Below are 9,070 nucleotides of genomic sequence, written 5' to 3' on the forward strand. Positions count from 1 at the left end.
GATGCTGCCTGACCTGCTGTGCTGTTCCAGCAATAAAGTTTCAGCTTTGATCTCCAGCGTCTGCAGACCTCACTTTCTCCCCATAGCTTTGCATGCCTTGCTATCACAGGTGCACATTTATACAGTTCTTCAATGCTCTTGAGGGTTTCTGCCTCTCCCACCCTGACAGGCAGGGAGTTCCAGATTCCCTAGGAGAAAGCGAGGACTGCAGATGCTGGAGATTAGAGTGGTGCTGGAAAAGCACAGCAGGTCAGGCAGCATCCGAGGAGCAGGAAAATCGACGTTTTGGGCAGAAGCCCTTCATCAGGAATCCGGGAGTTCCAGATTCCCCACCACCCTCTGGGGGAGAAAAATGTTTCCATGCATCCCCCTCAAACTCCTGCCTCTTCCCTTAAATCCAAGCCCCTTGGTCATTGATCCCCCCTTCAAGGGGAAACGTTTCTTCCTTTCTACCCTGTCTATGCCCCTCAAACTTTTATCCATCTCAATCACATCCCCCTCAGTCCCCTCTGCTCCAAGGAAAACAGACGCAGTCTGTCCAATCTCTCTTTATCACTGAAACTGGGGTGGCACGGTGACTGAGTGGTTAGCTTTGCTGCTTCATTGCCAGGGACCCAGGTTCGATTCCAGCCTTGGGTGACTGTGTGGAGTTTGCACATTCTCCCCGTGTCTGCGTGGGTTTCCTCCGGGTGCTCCGGTTTCCTCCCACAGTCCAAAGATGTGCAGGTCAGGTGAATTGGCCATGCTAAACTGCCCGTAGTATTAGGTGCATTAGTCAGACAGAAATGGGTCTGGGTGGGTTACTTTTCAGAAGGTTGGCATGTGCTTGTTGGGCCGAAGGGCCTGTTTCTACACTATAGGGGATCTTTTAAAAAAACTCTCCATGCTTGTGCAACAACCTGGTAAATCTCCCTCTGCACCCTCCCCCAGTGCTATCACATCCCTCCTAGAATGTGAATCCCATGACAACACACAATACTCTCACTGTAGCCTGACCGATATGTTAAACAGTTCCAGGATCTCCTCCCTGAATATATATTGCAAAGAGCCAGTATAGACACAATGGATCAAATGGCCTTCGTCCCTCCATAGTGTTGTAAATACTATTAAAATCAATGAATACCTTGTCACAACCACTTTAAAAAATATTACAAGGGTAACTGCTTTGAGTGACCAAATAATCAATTAATCATTTACTTGTATTAAGTTTCAGAGTTACCTCACTCCAGCAGCATTGCCTACCCTGCATGCTGACAGTCTGGTGTTCCTATTACTGCATTCAGATTATTGGGAGGCCATTCAGTCCATCATACCTTTGCTTAGAGAGAGCCACCCGATGTTTGAAATTTACTCTTGCACAGAATCGTAGAGTGCAGAAAAGGCCCTTCGGCCCATCGTGCTTGCACTGCCAAAGACACATTAAGCCTGCATTACCCCCATGCCCCCCCACTGGAATGTTACGGCACTAACTGCTCAGCCAAGTACTCTTTAAAGGTTGTGAGGTTTCCTGCCTCAACTACCACCCGGCTCCCCACCCTGCAAACCAACCCCAGGCAGTGCTTTCCAGACCTCCACCATCCTCTGAGTGAAATTTCTTTTCCTCAAATCCCCTTTAAAATACCTGCATTGCATCTTAAAATTGTACAACTTGCTACTGACCCTTTGACTAAGGGGAACAGCTGCTTCTAATCTCCACCCCCTCCCCCAAAATCCATTCCCCTTACACTCCTCTATCACCTTTGCTCCAAACAGCCCGAGATTATCCAGCCTCTCTCCATCACTGAGATGCTCCATCCCAGGCACCATCCTGGGGTATCTCCCTCTGCGATCTCCTCCCCTCTGTACAATCTCAACATTGCTGACGGCTGACATCCATCCCGAATTATCCTTTGAACTGAGTCGCTTGCTCGAGCCTTTTCGGAAGGCAATTATGAGTCAACCCCACTTGCTGTGGGTCTGGAGTCACGTGTAGGTCAGACCGGGTAAGGACGACAGATTTCCAAAAACAAGGACTGCAGATGTTGGAAACCATTCCTGATGAAGGGCTTTTGCCCGAAACTTTGATTTGCCTGCTCCTTGGATGCTGCCTGAACTGCTGTGCTTTTCCAGCACCACTTTAATCTAGATTTCCTTCTCTGATGGACATTGAGGTGGGTTTTTACAACAATCCGTGATTGTTTCACAGTCACCAGCACAGAGATTAAGTTTTCAATTCTACATTTTTGCCAATGAATTAAGATAGATTCCCTACAGTGTGGAAACAGGCCCTTCGGCCCAACAAGTCCACACCGACCCTCCGAAGAGCAGACCCATTCCCCTACATTTACCCATTCACCTAACACTACAGGCAATTTAGCATGGCCAATTCACCTGACCTGTACATCTGTGTGAGGAAACCGGAGCACCCAGACGAAACCCACGCAGACACGGGGAGACCATGCAAACTCCGCACAGACAGTGGCCCGTGGCGGGAATTGAACCCCGGTCTCTGGCGCTGAGGGGCAACAGTGCTAACCACTGAGCCGTCGTACCGCCCTTCCACCAGACGTTGGGAGACTTGAACCCAGAGCATTAACCTGACCACTGTCTGAGGTCTTCCTGCTGAAGTTTATTGGGGTTCGTTCAGTTATCAGTCCCTCCTACAGCCTCAAATTGATGTAAATGTGGTCTTCCATGTGTAAGAGAGGTCTTTAGTATGTTCAGATACAGCCAAATCCCAAAGTTTGTTTGCTTCCTTGATATGCTACTGTCCAGAACCAAACTGCATTTGTATTCATAAAAAATATCTTGAACAAAGTATATCTTTGAAATTCAAAAAAAAAACAAGTCTCTCTGACAAATTTCCTGTGCAAAGCTAGGAAAGATTTACGGAGAGGCAGATTTGGTGTTAGTTAGTGCACTTATCCAGTGTGAAGTAACGTTTTTACACAGGAAGAGAATTTGAGGGTTATGGGGAAAACGCAGGAGCAGAGTTGAGGATTGTCAGATCAGCCGTGATCTCAGTGAATAGTGGAACAGACTCAATGGGCTGAATGGCCTACTTCCGCTTCAGTGGGGGGGTGGGGAAGAGATTGGAACTCTCTCCAGTTCTCCCCCCAAGCAACCACATGGACACGTGTGAAACAATATGTTGTATGGTCTCACTGGGGAAAATGATACTTTAAGAAGGAAATGTGCCAGAGTCTTAGGTTAATGCTCTGGGATACGTGCTCAAGTCTTAACAGGGGTGGCCGAAGGAATTTAAATTCAATTAATTGATAAAAGTCTGCAATTGGAAGTTTAGTTTTACGAATGGTGATCATGAGGTCATCATTGATTGCCATCTGGTTCACTCATGCCCTTTTAAGGGAGGGAAACCTTCCAACTTTACCCGGTCTGGCCTACCGGGTCGCGACTCCATACATGCAGCAATATGGTTTATTCTTAGCTGCCCTGTGAAATGGCGCAGAAAGCCACTCAGCTCATGGACATTGAACAAAATACCCAACCTTATCAAAAAAAAAAATTTTCAACCAACTTGTCGTCACTCATACTGTCGTACACCAAAAACTGGTCAAACGTTGAAAGGTTAGTCGGCGAGAACCAAAGCTTTGAGCCCCTTATTCTACCAATGGTACAACCAGCCGCTGTGTCCTCAGCTATTTTATGTTGGCCATTCAGCCCATCAAGTCTCCTCTGCCATTCAATGAGACCATAGCTGACTGAAGGAGGTGACAAGATCCTACACTGCAGAATTCTCATCTGAACCCCCCTCTTCTACCTCACCCTCCTTTTTAAAGGCATTTCTTAGATGCTACTTCTGTTGGAACTTTGCCTAAATATATCCTCACATCACCCGGTCCATGCGGTTTATTTGTCCACGCCCCAGTGAAGAGCCTTGAAGACATAATGAAATAAGGACAGCACCTGTGCTGCACTTACATTGACGCTTACAGCCAATGAGGAACTGAGAGTGCAGTCAATGCTTTAACGTGAAGAAGTTAATGATGTTATAGCCGTTACTAGGATACATCAATATCCTGGGCCAATAATGTCAGTCAACTCGCCAGTAGTTTAGTAAGCGCGGTTGCCATCGTCAAACACTCCTCCTTGTAAAAACATGACAAATTCGCCTTTCGCCAAGCCATCACAATAATTATCAGACACTGAACACAAACTTGCACAAGTATGTAATTGTGCAAACGGGGCAGCACAGGGGCTCAGTGGTTAGCACTGCTGCCTTGCAGCACCAGGGACCCGGGTTCGGTTCCAGCCTCGGGCGACTGCCTGCATGGAAGTTGGATATCTCCCAGTCTCTGCGTGGGTTTTCTCCGGTTTCCTCCCACAGTCCAAAAATGTGCAGGCTAGAGTGGATTGCCTTTGGGAAATTGTCCTGTAGTGCCCAGGGATGTGCAGGCCAGGTGGGGTAGCCATGGGAAATGTGGGTTACAAACAGAGGGTGTGATGACCTTAGGAGGATCAGTACAGACTCGATGGGCTGAATGGCCTCTTCCCAGACTATAGAGATTCTATGAATCCAGTCTGTCCAAACATGCAACCTTACAAACCAATAGCTGCTCTGTGCAGTGAGACCTTGAAGACATCGAAGTGGATCTGATCCCAGTCAAAAGGCAATGATCCACCTCCACCAACATTGGTCAATCTCACGAGTGGGTGCCGGCAGCAGGAACCCTGGGCAGAATTTACTCGCCCCCCAGGCCACCCCGAGACCAATACCTGCCTCCCAAGAAACACGACACAGCTGAGGCTCAGTGCGTTCGAATCCCACTAGAGTACAAGGTCTGGGAATGTCTCCATTTGCTAATTAATTCCTGGTGATCTGTAATACGCGATTTTTTAATTATTTTATTTTTTCCAATTTCTTCACCCTAAGCATCTGTACTTAAAAATTTTGTTATGATGGCGCCGTAAGTGGCGACTTGTAAACTTTTCACTGTCCTCCTATGACGATAAAACCAATTCCAATTCTAAGTTGCCAGCTCTCCCAGCAGGTTCGGGACGGAGATATCCCCTCGCCCACCCTCCCACAGCTGGATGCAGAATATTCCGTGGAGCAGGAGCAGGAGCTCCGGTCAATAAACAGCTACCAACCAGCAACTCTAACCAGATGACTGGGTCGTACACGCATTGTGGGAAAGTGCCGTGTTGTAAACTGACTGCTACGTTTCCAGCTGTAAACAGCAGGAGGCCGGTTAGAGAAAAGTCAAACACATCAGCCATGGGGAGGGGGGTAATGTACTGGTGCGGACAATTGATTGGCAAACAGGGAGAGGATAAGAAGTGGGTCATTCTCACATTGGCAAGAATAGTGAGGCAGCACAAGGATCAGTACTTGGCTCACAGAATCATAGATTTATGCAGCACAGACCCTTCCAGGCCCAACGTGTCCATACCGATAAAGTTTCCCAAACTAAACTAGTACCACTTGACTGCATTTGCACAATTTTTCTTTTCATTCATTGCCCATCCCTAATTGTTAAGGGTCAACCCCATTGCTGTGGTTCTGGAGTCTCATGTTGGCCAGACCAGGTAAGGATGGCAATTTCCTTCTCTAAAGGACATTAGTGAACCAGATAGGCTTTTCCCAGACAATCAGCAATAGATTCATAGTCATAGTCAGCCTCTTAATTCCAGATTTTTATTGGATTCAAATTCCACCATCTGCCTGTGGTGAGATTTGAACACACTCCTCAGAACATTCTCTGGATTAACGGTTGAGCAACAAATACCACTAGGTCATCCCCTCCAAACCTTTCCTATTCACGAACCTGCCCCAACGTCTTTGAAATGTTGCAATCCCAGGTGACTGTGTGGAGTTTGCACTTTCTCCCCGTGTCTGCGTGGGTTTCCTCCGGGTGCTCCGGTTTCCTCCCACTTGCTCAGTGTTCAGAGAAGTGTAGGTGGGGTGCATTACTCAGGGGAAATGTAGAAGTAATGGGGAAAGGGTTTGGGTGAAATACTTCTCAGAGGGTCAGAGTGGACTTGTTGGACTGAAGGGCCTGTTTCCACACTGCAGACGAATTGAACAGAGTTTGGATTACCTGGAGTTTAGAAGAATGAGGGGGGGACCTTCAAAACCTATAAACTTCTAACAGGGGAAACATAGGAAGGATGTTCAGATGATAAGAAATAGGAACAGGAGTAGGCCATTCAGCCCCTTGAGCCTGCTTCCCCCATTCAATAGGATCGTGGCTGATCTGACATTCCTCACACCCACCTTCCTGCTCTTTCCCTTGATTCCCCGACTGATCAAGAATCTATCGATCTCAGCCTTAAATATGCACTAGGACTCTGCCCCCACCGCTCTCTGGGACAAGGAGTGGGCAGCACGGTGGCACAGTGGTTAGCACTACTGCCTCACAGCGCCAGAGACCCGGGTTCAATTCCCGCCTCAGGCAACTGACTGTGTGGAGTTTGCACATTCTCCCCGTGTCTGTGTGGGTTTCCTCCGGGTGCTCCGGTTTCCTCCCAAAGTCCAAAAATGTGCAGGGTCAGGTGAATTGGCCACGCTAAATTGCCCGTAGTGTTAGGTGCAGGGGTAAGTGTAGGGGAATGGGTCTGGGTGGGTGCGCTTCGGCGGGGGGGTGTGGACTTGTTGGGCCGAAGGGCCTGTTTCCATACTGTAAAGTAATCTAATCTAAAGGAGTTCCATACCCCGAGAGAGGAAATTCCTCCTCATCTCAGTCTGAAATTGGTGCCCCCTTTATTCTGAGACTGTTCCCTCTGCTCCTGGACTCTCCCAGGAGGGGAAACATCCTCTCGGCATTGACCCTGTCAAGCCCCTTTAAGAATCTGACGTGTTTCAATGGGATCACCCTCATTCCTCTCCACCCCAAGAACTAGATTCCCACTCTGCTTAACCTTCATTCATAAGACAATCCGTCCATCATTCTCATGCCTGAGGAGGTCCCAAACCAGGGCTCACAGGGTAAGGATCTGGAATACGGACAGAGATGGGGAGAAACACCTTCACCAGGAGACTGGGGAGTCTGGGGAATTCTCTGCCACAGAAAACGATCCTATTGAATGGTGAGTCTAGGAACAGAGGGTACAGTCTCAGAGCAAGGGGCTGAATGGCCTACTTCTGCAGCTACAGGGCAGGGGAAGATGTGAGAGGAACAACATGACACAGCACTGTGGTAAACCACTGATAGGAGGAGCTCACAATAAAAATGGCAGTGACACAAAGCAATTGGCAGGAGGTGCACTTTGGCAGTGGGCAATGCTGGTTCAGTAACTCCAGGAGTATACACTGTCCAGCAAAGTGCAGCACATTAACTCTGCATGAATCCAGCACTACAAAGCATTCTTAAAATGTTCAGGTTGTAGATCAGAATTACCTCATGGCCATTATGAAAAAAAGAGCACCAGCTACCTTATTTATAACTTGACGTGACAGTGGGAGATGGCAGACAATCTGTAGCCCAATGTCTGCGGCAGACGGATCTTAATAAAGAGATTTAACTTTGAAGTTACGCAGCGTATCATCACGGCGATTACACGTCTCCATTATCCTCATAATTCACTGGTGCACAGTGCAGGTCTGACAGGCTATTAAATTCTGCTGGCCTGGGGTTTCTACTGGTGCTTGGTTTCATTAAATTGTAATCAGCTCAGCTTTTGATAATTAGACAAAAATTGGGAATCCGCAAGCAGTCTTGTTCTCTTTCGGCTCCTTTTGTTACCCTGTGCGCTGTGGCACCCTCTGTGCAACTCTCAAAGCTAAAAAACAATAATTGGACTTTCAGAAGAATGAACGAGGACACCCAGAGATAACATCCTGGCAGATGCGGTACAATGACACACAGCCAAAAAGCTGTGGGCAAAACAATAATCATCATGTGTGTCTGTGTGACATGCGTGTTTATGTGCGTGAGTGTATGTACGTGCATGTTTGTGTGTGTGCGTGTAGGGATACAGGGTAAGGCGGCAGGTAATTGGCACTCCGTGATAGAGCCAGCTTGATGGGCCAAACAGCCTCCCTCCGTGGCATAACCATTCTGGGATTCTGTCATCGCTACCATATTTGCCCCACAGAGCCACCAATTACTCAGCAGCAGCTTTGGGGCAACCTGGTGGCAGTTTGTACCTAACCGTGCTGATGAGGGGGGGGGGGTGGTGGAGTGAAAGACTGGATTAAGCACAGTCACCAGGCATGTTGCATTATTTCTGCTGACTCATGCTCTCTCTCTCTCCCTCTCCCTGTAGCTGTGCGTAGGCAGACAGCATGTGCCTATGCTGCTAACATCTGCAGCATGGGGACGGTTGGGTTAGGGAGAGAGGCGGTGAGTATAAACTCCAGCTCTCCTTCCACATCACTGACCCAGCATTACGTCGCCAAGCTTGACGTTATTGCAATCACGACACCAAAACACAGGCGCTTTCAAACACACACCCCCCACCCCCAACATCTTCCCCGCTGTTCTCAAACTTATGAATGGACCCCTCGTATACTAAAGCTGACCTTTCTCTGCACCTTGTCTGTAGCTGTAACACTATATTCTGCATTCGGTTCTATTACCCTGATGCACTTATGTAAGGGATGATTTGTTCTGGTAACACACAAAATACTTTTCACTGTATCTTGGTACATGTGACAAAAATAAATCAAATCAAATATTCCTCCACCTTACTTGAGAGGGGTGGAAAACAAAAAGCAGCAGCTCAGGGAGCCAGTCGGCCTGTTGAACTCATTCTATCACTCGTACAATTAGGTCACGGCTCATCTACCCCTCAAACCAGTCACCCTCTGCAAACGAATCACAGGACTAGGAGTAACTCTGCCATTCAATCTGACTGTGGCTGATCACCCAGCTTTCTCCCGAGGCTCTTTGATCCCTTTAGCATCAAGAACCCTTCCTATCGGCTTCTCAAACACATTCAAATGTTCTGGCTCCAACAGTTTTCTGTGGCAGAGAATCCACAGAGTTCAGTAGGCTCTGCCTGACGAAAATCTATCAATCACAGTTTTCAACTGACTCTGACACCCACACCCGCCCGCCCGTACACACACACACACCCGCCCGCCCGTACACACACGCACACCCACACCCGCCCGTACACACACGCA

General features: G+C 48.1%; 1 protein-coding gene across 1 annotated transcript in view; it reads right to left on the bottom strand.

Moving 5' to 3' along the window:
* LOC122548761 (cadherin-2-like) overlaps positions 1–9,070 on the bottom strand; it is a 213,236-nt gene that overhangs the window by 98,545 nt on the left and 105,621 nt on the right. The window lies entirely within an intron of this gene.

This window comes from Chiloscyllium plagiosum, chromosome 4, assembly GCF_004010195.1.
Source record: "Chiloscyllium plagiosum isolate BGI_BamShark_2017 chromosome 4, ASM401019v2, whole genome shotgun sequence".
Classification (NCBI taxonomy): Eukaryota; Metazoa; Chordata; class Chondrichthyes; order Orectolobiformes; family Hemiscylliidae; genus Chiloscyllium; species Chiloscyllium plagiosum.